The sequence below is a fragment of the Moschus berezovskii genome, chromosome 9 (assembly GCF_049115385.1).
Source record: "Moschus berezovskii isolate FMDL1 chromosome 9, NW_MosBer_1.0, whole genome shotgun sequence".
In the NCBI taxonomy this organism is placed as follows: Eukaryota; Metazoa; Chordata; class Mammalia; order Artiodactyla; family Moschidae; genus Moschus; species Moschus berezovskii.
Genome location: NC_142468.1, coordinates 11564005 through 11580603, shown reverse-complemented (window position 1 = coordinate 11580603; position 16599 = coordinate 11564005). Strand labels below are relative to the sequence as shown.

The following is a 16599-nucleotide window of genomic DNA, read 5'->3' as shown; positions in this document are numbered from 1 at the left end:
AAGTTAAGGAGCTGGAGAGTAGATGACCCACCTAATAGATTCAAGTTCAAATTTTTAAAAATCTAAAGGGCCAAACAAAACTACTCTACAGACAAATTCTGACTTGGAGACTGCAGTTTCCAGAATAATTTCAAGATCTCACTCAACTTTAACCTGGACTGACCATCCAGTCAGCTTTGACCCTCTTCTCCGTTTGTTGCCTCTTTACCCTGTCAATTCCCACATCCTATTCCTGCCTCCATTCAATGAATCCTTAGCCTTCTCTCCAAAATAAATTCTGAATACTTCCTCTCTTTGCCCACTTCCACACCTGTACTGCTCAACTATTCCTGCAAACCCAGAGTCTTCAAAGATATATTTTTCTTGTTCACTGATGGTCAGCAGAAGCAGATTTGCTTCCATCTAAGTTGTCTGGGCTCAAGGCTTTAGAACAGGAACAAATTTGTATCATATATCCCTCATCATTCTTAGACCAGCAGTTATTTGTGGCATGTACTTCCTGTGGCAAAGGGCAGGAGCACAGAAAGTCATACAGGGAAAGCACAATGTCTCACGTGGTCTTAGCCCCAAACTGGCCAACTGTGACTTCTGCCCACATTTCATCGGCCAAAGCAAACCACACGGCCAGTCTCAACATCACTGAGGGTGGGAAGTGTTGCAAAATCATATGACAAAGGATGTCAATGTATAATTCCAGCAAAGGGAGGGTTCGTTGTGCCAATGAATGAATCAATTGGCAAAATCCCATCCTTTGGACACAATAATTCATATACTTCTCACATTCAAATTACATTTAAACCCTGCCCTGATAACACTTCCCAGATGGCACAGTGGTAAAGAATCCGTCTGTCAATACAGGAGATGCAAGAGATGTGGGTTTGATTCCTGGGTTGGGAAGATCCCCTGGAGAAGGAAATGGCAACCCCCTCCAGTATTCTTCCCTGGAAAATCCCACAGACAGAGGAGCCTGGCGGGCTATAAGTCCATGGGGTCGCACAGAGTAGGACATGCCCGAGCAACTGAGCATGCAGGCACACAAATACCACCACAAGGATGGGGACCCGTGGAGCAGAATGGCACCCAACCACAGTCTAACGGCAACTCCAGTTGACTGAAGTGACCTGCAGTGTCTCACAGAGCTACTGGACTAATCCAGCCTCAATCAGCAGACCCGTAAGTATGAAAACAAGTGCTCGTATTAGACACTGAGTTTGGAGTTATTAGGCAGTATTATGTGGTCTTGCTGATTAATATAATGAACTTTCTCACAACTTTTCTATGTCCCTGACATGACTTCACACTCTCTCCCTCTTTGTACATCCTCCCTGTGTCTCAGATTGACCCAAAGCTTCTCTCAGTTCCCGTGTCTTCATCTCACCTCCAAGAATGTCTACAGAGGCTAAGCTACTTTGTACTTTAAACATAGTCATTCTGTGTATTTTTGAAAACTTGCTATTCCCTCACATTTCAACAGAGATTTTTGAATCCTCACTCTATGAACAATGACAAGAGCTGGGAATACAAGGATGAAAACAGAATCCAGCTGCTTAGACTGTACAGTCTAGCAGAAATAAAACAGTAACAACTAAGAAGGGACATGGAAGCTCCAATTCCAATACATCAGTCTTAGCTGCTTAATTAAATTTTAAGCTAAGGCAAAGAGTTAAAGGTGAGGATTATTCTATTCTTTCCTGATCCCCTTATAGTACTAACAAACAGACTTTAGGGTAAGTTTTCAATAAGCCATTGATTGTTTTGTTATTAAATGATCCCTGTATCTCAGCTGCCTCTGTGCTGTGTCTAGCAGCTGAGTCTTTCATCCACTGTCCCCAGTCAAACATTCGCTAAATGGTTATTATGTGCCAGACATTGTGCAAGGCCCAGGTGGTCCTGGCTGTCAGAAAGAGTAGAGTCTGGCTGAGGCAGACATGTATACACATAAATATGACAGCACTTAAGGCAGACAAGAGTGCTGGAAGAGCAAAGAAGAGTGACAGCCTTCATTTGGGGAACTACTTTCATAATTTTATACTTGGATCTTTACCGTGTAGAACTTTCCAGGCAGAAAAATACAAATGGGAAAGGCTACTCTAGGTCACAAGAACATCCTGTACGAAAGTACATGGGCATGCAAAAGCAGATGGGTTTGGAGATTAGCAAAGCACTAAGTACGGATAGAATTTAGGTTAGGTGGGAGCTGAGTGATGAGAGATGAGACCACAGCTGAGTTGAGAAGAGCTTTGTACGCCAAAGTAATAAACTGAGAAATTATTCTATGGAGATCCAGCCAGAAAGCAACATTTTGAGAATGAAAGAATTGTAATTGTTTTGTTTACTTGAGGCCGACTACCTCATGACAATGTGGAGATTGGAAGAAAGATAACTTGATCATGGAAGGAACAGTTAGGAAACAGCTCCAGGCCCAAAGTGATAATGGCTCATCTAGACTGGGGGCTGGACTGGAGAGGTGTTTCTGGAAGAGTCGACAGGATGTATGAGACGGTAGATGGGAAATACAGAGAACAGGAGGGTAAAGCAGGTCTGCATTGTGTCTAAGCTTTGGGGACTTCAATGACCATACAACAGGAGGAATGGCAGGTTCTGAGTAGAAAGAGCCATCTAGTTGTAAATCCTGGCCTACCCATTTCTTTGCAATTAGGGTATTTTACTTTTCTGAACTACAGCTGCATCATCTTTAAGTGGAAAAACAGCATCTGCTTTATGGGATTGTCATGAGGTTAAACAGGAGCAAAGATAAAAACATTGAGCACACTGCATGGAGAGAAAGATCCTTGATAAATATTTGTTGAATGAAGGAAACTGACAGAAGTATTGTAGAAGGAATAGTGAGATCAGGGTTTCATTTGAGGCTTCAAACAGCACCCACTCCAGTGTTCTTGCCTGGAGAATCCCAGGGACGGGGGAGCCTGGTGGGCTGCCGTCTATGGGGTCGCACAGAGTCGGGCATGACTGAAGTGACTTAGCAGCAGCAGCAGCAGCAGATGTGACCTGACCTCCCTGACACTCAGTTTCCTCACATGTGAAACTGGGAAAATCTGTCCTACCTCACCGGCTAGTTGGGAGGATTAAATACAGAATACTATGCAGAGTCTGAAGTCATCACTGGCACATAATTGGTGCCGAACAAATGTGCATGAAGGTATAAATTCATTCAGCTGTTATCTGGTTTAAGGAAGTAGATGGAAAACTATCTCAGTTTAGTAAATATTTACATTCATACTCAGACACATACACAAAAGAGAATCATGTGTTTTACATTAAATTAAAAATGGTGAGCTTCCATTATTCGGAAAGTTAACTTAGAAAAGTTCATTCTTCAATAATGTTCAAAAAATGACATGCTTCTCTAATATGCTTGTGTTATATATTAATAAAAACTAGAAACTACCTTCATATCTTCTCATTAGAGACAAAGCCATGTACACAGTTAAATCTTTGTTCAAAAGGTAGTGACGAGTAACTTTTATGCCAAAGAAGTCGTACTAGTTTGAGAAAACTTGAGAGTCACTACTTTTAAATAACACAAGCACCCAGTTCATTTCAGTTGGTCAGTTGTGTCCACCTCCTGCCTTCAATCTTGCCCAGCATCAGGGTCTTTTCCAATGAGTCAGTGCTTTGCATCAGGTGGCCAAATATTGGAGCTTCAGCTTCAGCATCAGTCCTTTCAATGAACATTCAGACTGATTTCCTTTAGGATTGACTGGTTGGATCTCCTTGCAGTCCAAGGGACTCTCAAGACTCTTCTCCAACACCACAGTTCAAAAGCATGAATACTTCAGTGCTCAGCTTTCTTTATAGTCCAACTCTCACATCCATACATGACTATTGGAAAAACCATAGCCTTGACTAGAAGGACCTTTGTTGGCAAAGTAATGCCTCTGCTTTTTAATATGCTGTCAAAGTTGGTCATAGCTTTTCTTCCAAGGAGTAAGCGTCTTTTAATTTCATGGCTGCAATCACCATCTGCAGTGATTTTGGAGCCAAAAAAAAAAAAACCCACAAGCACTACCAGCATTAATTTATTTTTTAATTATTTGAATGCCTTTGATGGTTCCTTGTGGATACTATGCATTTTACTTTGTATATAGTGGCTTTGGCAGATACTGGTAGATGCTCTCCAGTATCTTTTCTTCTCACCTTCTTTTAATAGATGAACAAATCCCTCCACCCTTCCTCCACCATGCTATCTTTTAAAAGAGTGGTCTCCCAGTTACAGACTACATTTCCCAGCACCCCTTGAAGCTAAAGTTCCGGGCAATGAGAGAGGAGTAGAAGGATATCTTTCATTTCTGGATCAGCTCCTTAAAGACACTTTCCCTGGACTCTCTCCTATTCCCTTCTTCTATGGACTGTAGCACAGACGGGGTAGAGACTCAGCTTTCAGTACCACTGATGAGCACATCAGGGAATGGGAATGCAGCAGAAAGGAAGGAAGAGACCTGTGTATTTCAATGACCTTCACCACCAGGAGCGGCAGGACTGTACTGTGAGAAATACATTTCTATCTGTGTAAGGCACTATATTGGGTTTTGTTTATTTTGTAAAAAAAAATTGGGGGGGCAAGCGAGAGCTTCTTAACTTCTACCCCAGGGAATGTAGGGTTTTACCTTGTTTATAAGAAAAAACTTGTTTCAATTGTGAAAATTGCCCTTGGGACACTTTGGGAGGACCAGATTTTTACATTTGATAAGTCTGAAGGGTCAGGCTGACCTTTCTGAATACTTATCATGCCAAGGTTACTATAAGGACTTCTTTACTGCTCCTTACATGGTAAGAGAATTTTGAATTCTAAGGGAGAATATGTGTTTGTCAACTTGGTTGGTTTTGATTATGAGTATGCTGTTCTTGTAATGAAGTAGCAGTTTCCCATTTCTTTGACTAATCCTGCCAGCAAGTGCCAGTTGAATAAACTAAAGACCTTTCAATTTGCCTGTCTCTATTAAGCTTAACCATAAATTAAAATGAATGGGTATCTCCAAAGAGAATGTCTAAAAAAATGGTTAATCAAATTTTAACCTTGCAAAAAGTGTCAATTTCATAATACCATAATCTTTGATTTCTATTAAGAATTTTTTGTTGACTAAAGGACAGTATTGGAAATAGACTTTTATCCTATGAGTCAAGATTCTAGTTTTATATACCGTCATTAATAGGGTATCTTGAATCAATATTTTCATTACTAGTGTAATGAATAGCAGCTATGTGACGGTTTGTCAAAAAATAAAGTTAATGAAAAGATAGTTAACATAAAAGAATTCGAGCAGCATTGCATAATATAGACAGAACACATCAAATTATTACACATGGCCCTTTACATAACTCGTTCACACACAGGACTGTCTTAGATGAGCTGGCTTTGGCAAAGAACGGCACTGATGATATTTCAGTCACTATCAAAAATTCTCAACTTAAGAGAAGTTAAATCATTTTTTTCCCCTCAGTTCCCTAATAACCAGTGACAACTGTTCCAGTGGAAAGAACTCTTGGCCAGCAATCAGGAAACTTCCTTGCTAGCCCTGGCTTTTTTAGTTACCAAGTGTGAAATCGGGCAGGTCATTTAACCTTTGTGCAGGTTAATTATGGAGTTCAGTAAAAGATCATCTATAAAAAGCCTTTTGCAAAATAAAAATCTTTATACCAATACACAGTGGTACATATATATATACACATATGTATCCCTGGTGAGGGGAATGGCAACCCACTCCAGTATTCTTGCCTGGAAAATCTCATGTACAGAGGAGCCTGGTGCGTTACAGTTCATTGGGATGGCAATGAGTCGGACACAACTTACCTCTGAGCATGTACATATGTATAAATATGTATGTATGTATTGTTTAAGGAAAACATCAACAATATAAAGCCACCTATAAATGTATTTGTTCATATAAATACAAACACATATACACATGTGTGTTTATAAAGATATACACATGAGCTAAATTTAAAGATTTTACTATTTAGGATTTATTTCCTGGCTGCTTCTACAATGAGTTAAGGCATTTATGGTTAACACACAATGCAAAAGTGCAATGAGAAGCTTTAAAACAAAACAAAGTCCACGCTGCTGCTGCTGCTGCTAAGTCACTTCAGTCGTGTCCGACTCTGTGTGACCCCACAGACGGAAGCCCACCAGGCTCCCCCGTCCCTGGGATTCTCCAGGCAAGAACACTGGGGTGGGTTGCCATTTCCTTCTCCAATGTGTGAAAGTGAAAAGTGAAAGTGAAGTCGCTCAGTCGTGTCCGACCCTTAGCGACCCCACGGACTGCAGCCTACCAGGCTCCTCCATCCATGTGATTTTCTAGGCAAGAGTACTGGAGTGGCTTGCCATTGCCTTCTCCAAAAGTCCATGCAGATGCCATTTAAGAAGCATTTTTTAGTGGAGTCCTCCTGTTCCTCCTTGATGGCTAAAAACAAATCAGACAAGGGGACTTCTGTAATAATGATAACAGATTGCTAATAGTTTATTAAACAGTTGTGAACTGTCCCCTACAAATAAAAGAACCTTAACAGTGACCTGCATCTAACCGCACAGAGCCACCCATATGTCATTCCTCTATTGCAGTCTCCCTGGGTGATAACGTTAATAAGCCAGATTTGCCAGAGTTTTCTGGAAGTAACAACTGAGAGTGTCAAATTCCCAAGTGGAGTCCAAGGCACACAGTAGGCCTGCACCCCAAATTCCACAGGACTGTAACATTCCTTTGAACTTTTTTCCTTAGTGATCACCTTTAATCATGAGATTAAGGAATCCTGAGATGATAAGAATGAGAATGACTAATCTTTCCTTTTCCTAGACCCACGCCACCTGTTAGTATTAAAGAACTACATTTCTTTTTATATACAGGTAAATAAACGAGGGATTAAATTCATTGTGAGGTAGAGGGTAATACTGATATGAACAACTCTGACGCATCAGCTCAGGTATTTGAACCAATCCATCAGTTTCCTTTGATCATTATTTTAAAACTAAAAGCAAAGCATTGCATTTTATGGCCTTAGTCCTTAACATGAACCATAAATAGATTAGACTATATTTTTATTAGATAGGTTAGTATTGAGGGTCATCTAACTCAAACTGGAAGTCTCAGAGTAAAATCACCAGGTTAACCCTGGGATTAGCAAAGAATGGCATTGGAGATTCTCCCCCATGTGCCTGTCTTTCAAGAAATGACAAAATATAATAGAATGGGTTATAAACCTCTGTGCAGATGCCATGGAAAGAATAAAGCAAGAGCTGGTCATTGAATATCACTTTCATACTTAGTCCTAATGGTATGCTTGGCCTCATCGCTTAACAAAAGCATCAGTCCAAAAGGGTCTCTGAGCATTAGAAAATGCTCACAACTGGGATACAGGTCTTTCAGAAGTTGGAATTTCTGGTTGAGATGAATTGGGAGATTGGGGTTGACATTATGTCTACTACTATGTATAAAGTAACTAATGAGAGCCTACTGTATAGCACAGGGACCTCTACTCAACGCTCCGCGGTAGCCTAAATGGGAAGGAAATCTGAAAAAGAGGGGAGATATGCATCACATAACTCCTTCACTATACTGTATAGTGGAAACTAACACAACATTGGAAAGCAACTATCCTTCAGTAAAAATTAGCTTAAAAAAAACACGAAACTCCCCTACCCAAGTCTTGTGACTGATGCCTGAAATTCCATATTGCAGGCTCCTTTCATCACTTCAGAACATTTGATCACTGTGTAAATAAAAATGCATACTAGACTAAAATATTTTAAGCAATTATAAAAAAAAGAAGTTGGAATTTCTTCTCCAGACTAATATTTCTAACTTTCTGACACTTAGAAGAAAGCAGTTCCTAAAGAAGAATTCTGCAGCAATACATTCAAAGTTTGCCACCCTAGAACCAAATCCTAACATGCCTTTCTTCCAAATGCAGCCTCATTTAGTATCACAGTGTGCCTGCCAAATAGGCCGCAGACCATGCCAGCCCTGTCTGACAAACGGAGGCCTGAGCGTCGTCCCAGCCTCTCCCGATGCAGAGAAAATGAAGGGAAGCAGTGTGGCCATGTAGTCTACTCATTCCTTGAATGCGCATTTGTGGGCTCACATGTCAATGGCCGACTCCTTTAAGCAGGTTCAGAGTAAACAAGAATACACTGGGAAGGCTGGTCCTTATGATTCAAATCTAACACTCTCCCAGAGCAATTGCAGAGGTACAAAAGACATGCAAGTCTAGTTGATCCCAGACTCACCTGACTCCTTTCGTCGTCTTGGAGTTGTAGAAATATCTGCCCAGATTGGCAGGTGTTGACTAGAACAGAGACAGTGGAGCAAGAGAGAGGAGCCCCAAACCCTCAGTCTTTATATGCACTCTCTCTTTCTGTCCGAACATCCTCTTCACTCTGATTGGCTTCTGGTTCCCTCACTGCCCTTTGCCTTTGAAGTGTTCTGGACTCAGCAGCACCCAAGGTTAAAGTCTCCAACTTGCCTGCAGCACCTACGCATGTCCTGGGCATCCACGTGTTATTTCCAGTGACCCAGAGTGACAGTGGGAAGTAGCTTCTTGTAACTCCTTTTCCTGGAGACTTGTCTCTCCCTTGCACTGCTTGCCTTGGCTCTGCTAAAAGGCTAAGGGAGGATATCCATTCTTTTCACCCACAGGTTATAAAATACAACACGGTTCAGTTTTAGAAGGATGGTCGACATGACTGTCATATCACTGCCAGGAAGAAACCTCAGGTTCCACATTTGAACCCCCTACCTTGTATTCCAAATCAAGCACCTCCGAAAAAATCATGCACCCATTACTGCCTTTTCTTTGTCATTCCTCCTCAGATTAACAACATTTTCCTCTCCTAATATGATTCTTTTCATTTTTCTTCTTTACAAACTTTTCTTTATAAAGTTTCTTCACACCTCATTGAAGAAAGAACACATGTGATTTCCAGAGAGCAGTAATTGGAATAATTCTGTTTCTCATTCTATCTTCATTTTTTAACTACAAAAATGAATATTCAGGTCAAATTCTGTTGTAATGGGGCAAGGAGTTTGCAAGCTCCTTTCTTAGCATGAAGTTTTATTATACCTTTTATTGAGTGAAAGCAAAAGAGAAGCTTAGGAATGAGCTTCTTAGCTATGAACTGTCTTTACTCTTACAACGACATTTGCTGAAATGGCAAATATCCAGTATACCGTTGTTGAATTTCAAGATGACTGTTTTCTGATAACCAGAATGTGATAGCATGATCACCATGTAATTGAATTTTACAGTTTTCTGCCAAATAGATAAATATCAGCTTTCCCTGAAGTCTTTATTTCAGTGAAAGTCAATTACTAATGAGATTTAACATTTCCAACAATAAATTTATAATGTACTAAATTTAATCTCTTGAAATTCCAAAACAAACTAATGCATCCCTCCCTCTCAATTATTCTAGATGGAGATATACTGGATGTCCTCTCAGAATTCTCAAACGTTGAGTTATTTTTGATTCAGAACATTTCCACTGGTTGCCCTTGAATAGACATGCCATATTATCACGTTACCTTTGGAATCTCTTTAGACTGTGACCGACATTCTCAGCAAGGCAACTAGATATGAACACCTTCTCTACCGACTATTTTTTTTAATGACATCTCCCTTGAGGAAATGGTCACTTTGCAAGGTATCAATCCAGATTTGAGAACATGTGTTACATATTCCAATGAACCATGGGAATTGTTTTTCTGTTGTTGTTCAATTTAGAAGTAAAGAGAACTTTGTTAATATCTCCCCGCATATATGAGTTGTGAAGTTTACAATATTTCCATAAAGAATTACATTTCTCAATATTTCTTGTACGTTCTTTCTTCCATCTTGCATCCCAATTGTACACATACTAGTCTCATTCGCTTTTGGAAAGTTTGCTTTATGCAACTCTGCTTTTACAAAAGACCTATGTTAGTATTTGTTTTCTCTAACCAGAAGAAATCCAAAAAGGATTTTTGCTTATATTTATACGTGTATATATATATATATATATATATATATATATATACATATAGTATGTAACTGTTTCTTTGCTTTATGTCATTTCAACTTATTATGGAATTTTCCAGGCAAGATTATTGAAGTGTGTAGCCATTCCCTTTTCCAGGGTATCAAACCCAGGTCTCTTGCATTGCAGGCAGATTCTTTACTGTCTGAGCCATGAGGGAAGCCCCAAAGGTGTCATGCTGCTGCTGCTAAGTCACTTCAGTTGTGTCCGACTCTGTGCGACCCCACAGACGGCAGCCCACCAGACTCCCCCGTCCCTGGGATTCTCCAGGCAAGAACACTGGAGTGGGTTGCCATTTCCTTCTCCAATGCATGAAAGTGAAAGTGGAGTCGCTCAGTCAGGAACACTCTATTTTAGGGTAATGTGTGTCTATGTGTGTGTGTGTATGCATGCGTGTGCTCAAACATCTATTCAGTTCAGTTCAGTTCAGTTGCTTAGTTGTGTCTGACTCTGCGACCCCATGGGCTGCAGCACACCAGGCCTCCCTGTCCATCACCAACTCCTGGAGCTTATTCAAACTCATGTCCATTGAGTCGGTGATGCCATCCAACCATCTCATCCTCTGTTGTCCCCTTCTCCTCCCGCCTTCAATCTTTCCCAGCATCAGGCATCAGGGTCTTTTCCAATGAGTCAGTTCTTCACATCAGGTGGCCATAAAAATTTAAGTTCTACATCAGTCCCATCTATCTAACTCATAATTTAGGCTTTGATAAAACAAATTTTTTAAAAGGGGGCAGAAAGGTATAAATTTCCTGTTGTAAAATAAATAAATGTTATAAAACTATAATAAAACCAAACGAGTATAAGATAGGCTAGAAGGAAGCCCTGGACAACATGGGGAATAAAGTCAAAATTTTGTAATAACTGTAAATGGAATGTAACCTTAAAAACTGTCTAAAAAATGATTTTTTTAGAAAAAGAAGAGGGATCAGTGAGCTATATACTTAGAATTATTTAGAAGAATAGTGCTAATAAAAATTTCATTAAAAAGTCATAGGCATGTTAAGTATAGCGTGGTGACTAAATTAAGAATCCTGCACCGCATATTTGAAAGTTGCTAAGAAAGATCTTAAAAGTGCTTACCCAAAGGAAAACAATTTGTGTAATTATGTACAGGAATACTGGTCATCTCTCAAGGTCAGGTGGAGACAGATGTGGTGGGAGACAGGTGGGTTGTACACTTGAAATGGATATAATGTTATATGTCGCTTATACTGCAATAAACAATAAAATTTTCACAAAAAAATGAAAAATTTTTATGAAGCTCTTAATATTGCTCTCCGTGGATACAGATCAGGGTACCCTTTCTTTCACAATCATCTTTCCCACATGATCTATCGGAAAAATACCTGTGAAGCCCCTTTCTCCTTGTCTTCATCTCCTCGTTCCGGGTACCCATACTAGTCTTCAGAAGTATGTTTAGCTAACAAAGACTTCAAAGGATCTGCCTTCTCCCGAGATTCCTTCATTTCAGTCAAGGATGAAACTTACTAAATTTCTCAACAGGAGGTTTCTGGATACCCTTGATGGGCTAACGGGGATGGAAACATTGTACGTGCTCTGAAAGGAAGGGATAAAAAAAGAAAAGTGGCAAAATGCATAACCTGAGTGTGATTTTAAGGAACAAAACTGTACCAACTAATAATAGTGTTTTGATACATTATTTCTGATCTTTACCCTGCACAGTGGGATAAGGAAGCTGAGGCCCCCAGTTTTTATATGATTGGCCCCAGGTCAGGTAGCAGAGAAATGGCAGAGCCGGGACTCACACCTAGTCTTTGGGTGACCCACTCATGTGTGCCTGCACCTGTCAGAAGGCTTTGGGGAAGGGAAGATGAGAGCTTGGGCTTGTGAGGTGGCACTAGCGGTAAAGAACCCGTCTGCAAATGCAGGAGACATAAGAGACGTGGGTTTGATCCCTGGGTTGGGAAGATACCCTGGAGAAGGGCGTGGCAACCCATGCCATTACTCTTGTCTGGAGAATCCCGTGGACAGAGGAGTCTGGTGGGCTACTGTCCATAGGGTCGCAAAGGGTCAGACACGACTGAAGTGACTTCACACAGCGCAGCACAGGGGAGGGCTCAGAATCTCCGAGTATCAGCTACAAATGTGGAATCTGTACAGTAAGAGAGACTGGACCAGAAAATACATATGGAGAACCAAAAAATGCCCCTCCCACCATCTTTTTAAAAAGTCAAGGAAAGAATAGGAAAAAAATAGAACGAACATGGACTTAGCAGGCACCGGATCAAATTCAGTTACTGCCAGTTATTATACTAGCTCTTACCTTGGGTAAAGTTACTTAATTTTTTGGTGCCAAATTCTTTTATACAAAAAAAAGGAATACAGCAATATCTATTCCATCAGACTACTGTGAGGATTAAGTGAAATGACTTACATGAAAGTCTCAAGATGAGTGCCCCACTCATTGTAGGATTTCAATAAATGGTCCTTCCTAATCCTTTCATTCATTGTTACAGTTTATTTAAATAGATGCAAAGGAAGCGGCTTTTAAATCTCTAACAGCCTATTTTTATGAGCACTGGACCACAACTGTGCCATCATGCCTAAGAGCATGAATTCTAAATCCTAACTTCTGGCTCAAATCCTGGCTCTAATTTTTGAAACTTGTGTAATCTAAGCACGTTTACTCCAGACTCAGTTTCTTTATCTGGAAAATAGAGTTAATAATGGAATTTACCCTGTGAGATTTTATAAGATTTGATTTCATTAATGCAAGTAAGTGCTTATTACAGTGACTGGCATTTAGAAAGTGCTCCATAAACACTACTACTATTAACCAAGCAAATAATAGAGTTAGAACACCAATTCTCCATCAGGGGTGATTTTGTCTCCCCTGAAAGTATTTGGTAATGTCTGCAAACATTTTTGGTTGTTACAACTCATCAAGGAAATGGCATCTAGAGGGTAGAAGGCGGGGATACTGCTAAAAATTTTAATATACACAAGACAACCACCGTGACAAAGAATTATCCCATGTAAAATATCAACAGTGCCAAGGCTGAGGAATACTGAGTTGAGAAAAATCATCCCGACTCAGTAAGGATCCTGAGATATTTTCCTCATGAGGGCATAAGAGGTCACCAACGAAATATTGCTGGAAAACCAAATATCCTTACACCCCATTTAATATACAATGGGCTTCCCTGGTGGCTCAGATGGTAAAGAATCCACCTGCAATGTAGGAGAGCTGGGTTCGATCCCTGGGTTGGGAAGATCCCCGGAAGAGGGCATGGCAACTCACTCCAGTACTCTTGCCTGGAGAATCCTGTGGACAGAGAAGCCTGACAAGCTACTGTCCATGGAGTTGCAAAGAGTCAGACATAACTGAGGAACTAACACTTAAGGTAACATTGGGAAAAGTAAAAATAATTATTGAGCGTATGGGACTATAATAATATGTCTTAGAGTTACGGTAAAAATGCTCTTTTTAAGGGTAATATTCCTCATTAGAATTGCCATTCTAAAATTCACTGAATAAGAATTTGAGAGTGGGTGAACAACGATACACAAGGGCTTTAGAGACCACTCCATAAAAATTATTGCTTGCAAATACATCTGGATTCCCTCTGCTGCAGGAATGAGCTAGTGAAAATGGTCTGCCAGTAATGGATACGGGTAGGAAAGTGGGCACAAATTGTCATGCTCCTTGTTCCTATTTTCTCCCTCCTCATCCTCACCCAGACATTTTGTGGGTGATGGGATTACTCAGAGAAAGGTAAATGTGAGGGCTCAAAGCATCTCTTTCTCACAGTCTTAGTATCGCAGGTGAATTTCGCAGGATCTCCAGCTGAGAGGATTCCTTATTGATTCTGTGTGCTTTTGTACATCTCCTCCAGCTTGAATTGATAAATGTATATTGCAACTTGAACCAGAAACTAATAAGCCCAGGGGATAGCCCTTCCTTACTGAAAAAAAATACAAACTCTCAAATCTGAGGAGGAAAATAGGGAGCACTCCATGAGGAACACACCCTTAATCCCAAACCGCTTTATTTAGGACTTAAAGGTTGGTCCTTCGGGAATTGGAAAGTTACAATGAGTTCCTTTTTCCTTTGTCAGTCATTAGCAGGGAGGTGGAGAAGGCAATGGCAAGCCACTCAGTACGCTTGCCTAGAAAATCCCGTGGATGGAGGAGCCTGGTGGGCTGCAGTCTGTGGGGTCGCTAAGGGTCGGACACGACTGAGCAACTTCACTTTCACTTTTCGCTTTCACACATTGGAGAAGGAAATGGCAACCCACTCCAGTGTTCTTGCCTGGAGAATCCCAGGGACGGGGAAGCCTGGTGGGCTTCCGTCTATGGGGTCACACAGAGTCGGACATGACTGAAGTGACTTAGCAGCAGCAGCAACAGCAGCAGCAAGGAGGTATTGCTCACACACAGAACGCTGTTCCAGTGAACACAAGGCACATGAAGAGGTATGATTCCTTTCTCAAGCTTGCAAGTGAGATCTACCAGAGAGGCTCCAGTGTGTTCAGGATGGACGCAATGTTGTCTACCATATGCCAACAAAGGAGTCTTTGTAATATTCTGATTTTTGGTGGCTGAATAATGGTGCCCAAATATATTAGGTCCTAATCCCTGGAACCTGTAAATATTACTTTATTTGGAAAAAGGGTGTTTGCAGACATGATTAAGGATCTTGAGATAGGGAGACTACCCTGGATTATTTACATGGGCCTTAAATGTAATCATGAGTGTCACTACTTTTTTTCCTGATGTACAGGGATTCACAATATTACATTAGTTTCAGGTGTACAGCATAGTGATTCAATATTTTTGTAGATTATACTCCATTTATAGCTATTATTTTTAAAAAAGTTGTATCTCCCTGTGCTGTATATCCTTGTTGCTTATCTATTTTGTACATAGCAGTTTGTGTCTCTCAATCCCATACCCCATCTCGCCCCTGCCTCTTCCCTCTCCCTACTGGGAACCACTGTTTTGTTCTCTATAACTGTGAGGCTGTTTCTGTTTTCTTTAATACCTTCATTTATTTTTAGATCCCACATACAAGTGATAACCGAGTATGTGTCTTTTTCTGATTTATCTAAACTTAATACTCTCTAGGTCTATCCATGTTGCTGCATATGGCAGAATTTCACTCTTTTTAATGACTGAATATTCCTCTGTGTGTGTGTGTGTTTGGTGTGTCAGATCTTTATCCATTCATCTGTTGATGGTTACTTAGGCTGCTTTCATGTCTTGACTATTATAAATAATGCTGTTAGGGACACTGAGGTGCATGTATCTTTTCAAACTAGTGTTTTCATTTTCATAGATGAGTGTTCTTATAAGAGAGAGGCAGAGGAAAATCTGATATACAGAGAAGAGGAGGTCATGTGACCATGAGATAGAGATTAGAGGGATGTGGCCACAAGCCAAGGAATGCTGGCAGCCTCCAGAACTTGGAAGGGTCAAAGAATGGATTTTCCCTAAGAGCCCCTGACACAAGTGCAGCCTTTGATTGCTGTCTGGTGAAAATGATTTTGGACTTCCAGCTTCAGGAACTGTGAGAGAATACATTTCTATAGCTTTAAGTCACCAGTTTCTGGTAATTTGTCTCAGTGACAACAGGAAACTAATACACTGGTCATAACTGTGGATTCTCTCCTCACAGACCTCTGTTGGCCTACTGAAGGGAAAGAGGAAGGGAAAAAAGTTAAGAAACATGATGCAAGCAAGAGACAAAAGAAACAGAAGGAAGAGAAGAAAAAATCAGGGAAAAAGTGGAGGAGAAATAACTCACTGAATGGTTTAGGTCATGTGTGAATTATACTGGGGAGAAGTTCACATGACCCCTAAAATCCACTTCTGTCAATATGGTGGATATTAAGGCTATGCTTAAGCCTGGGTCAGAAGAGAAATCTGTCTTTAAAACTTATGATTCATCCAATAGCTGTAATGTGGCTTACTGAAATTTTTCTCATCAAGATCACCAATGACCTCCTTTTGGTTAAAAAACAGTAACCACTTAGTCATCAAGTTCTTTAACCTGACTTGCCAACTTTCAAGATCCTGTTCATAACCCACTTCCTCTACAAAATCTCCCTTGATCTGTGTTATTTTTCCATTTTCTGAATTCCTATTACACTCACAGGAAGTATGTCTTTTATTTCTGCCCCTCTAAAAAGAAGACAGAAATGCTTACTGCTAAACACCCCAAAATAAAACAATCCCCTACAGCAAAGAATCATGGTATTTCTTTACCCCTTCAACAATCTGCACAGGGCTGGTCTGTAATAAGAGTCCTGTGGTGACTGGCTACCCACCATTTTGAGTCCAGCAATATGGATGGTCTCACCTCCTTCATTTACATCTATTTATTATATCATACATTGATATTAGAATTATGTCCCTGGCATGCTAGATCTAAATCATAAAAAATACACTGACAAAATTTATTGTCTTTCTAGTTAAGAAAATCTACTCATACATTTCAGAAAAATTCCCAATTGGAAGAGTTGATGTCAAAATCATTTCTTATTCGTCCTAATTTAACCCCCCAAGGAGGGGGTTGAACCAAGCAGCAACCTCTCAAGTCTCTA

General features: G+C 40.4%; 2 long non-coding RNA genes across 4 annotated transcripts in view; one reads left to right on the top strand and one right to left on the bottom strand.

The window, feature by feature from the left end:
• LOC129563526 (uncharacterized) overlaps positions 1 to 8372 on the bottom strand; it is a 68394-nt gene extending 60022 nt beyond the window's left edge. Inside the window, exon 1 of the long non-coding RNA XR_008687353.2 lies at positions 8246 to 8372. This is a non-coding gene — a long non-coding RNA (uncharacterized LOC129563526). The remainder of the gene's footprint in view (positions 1 to 8245) is intronic.
• LOC129563525 (uncharacterized) overlaps positions 4326 to 16599 on the top strand; it is a 34153-nt gene continuing 21879 nt past the window's right edge. For all 3 annotated transcript variants that reach the window (XR_016038159.1, XR_016038160.1, XR_008687352.2), the window contains exon 1: positions 4326 to 4530. This is a non-coding gene — a long non-coding RNA (uncharacterized LOC129563525). The remainder of the gene's footprint in view (positions 4531 to 16599) is intronic.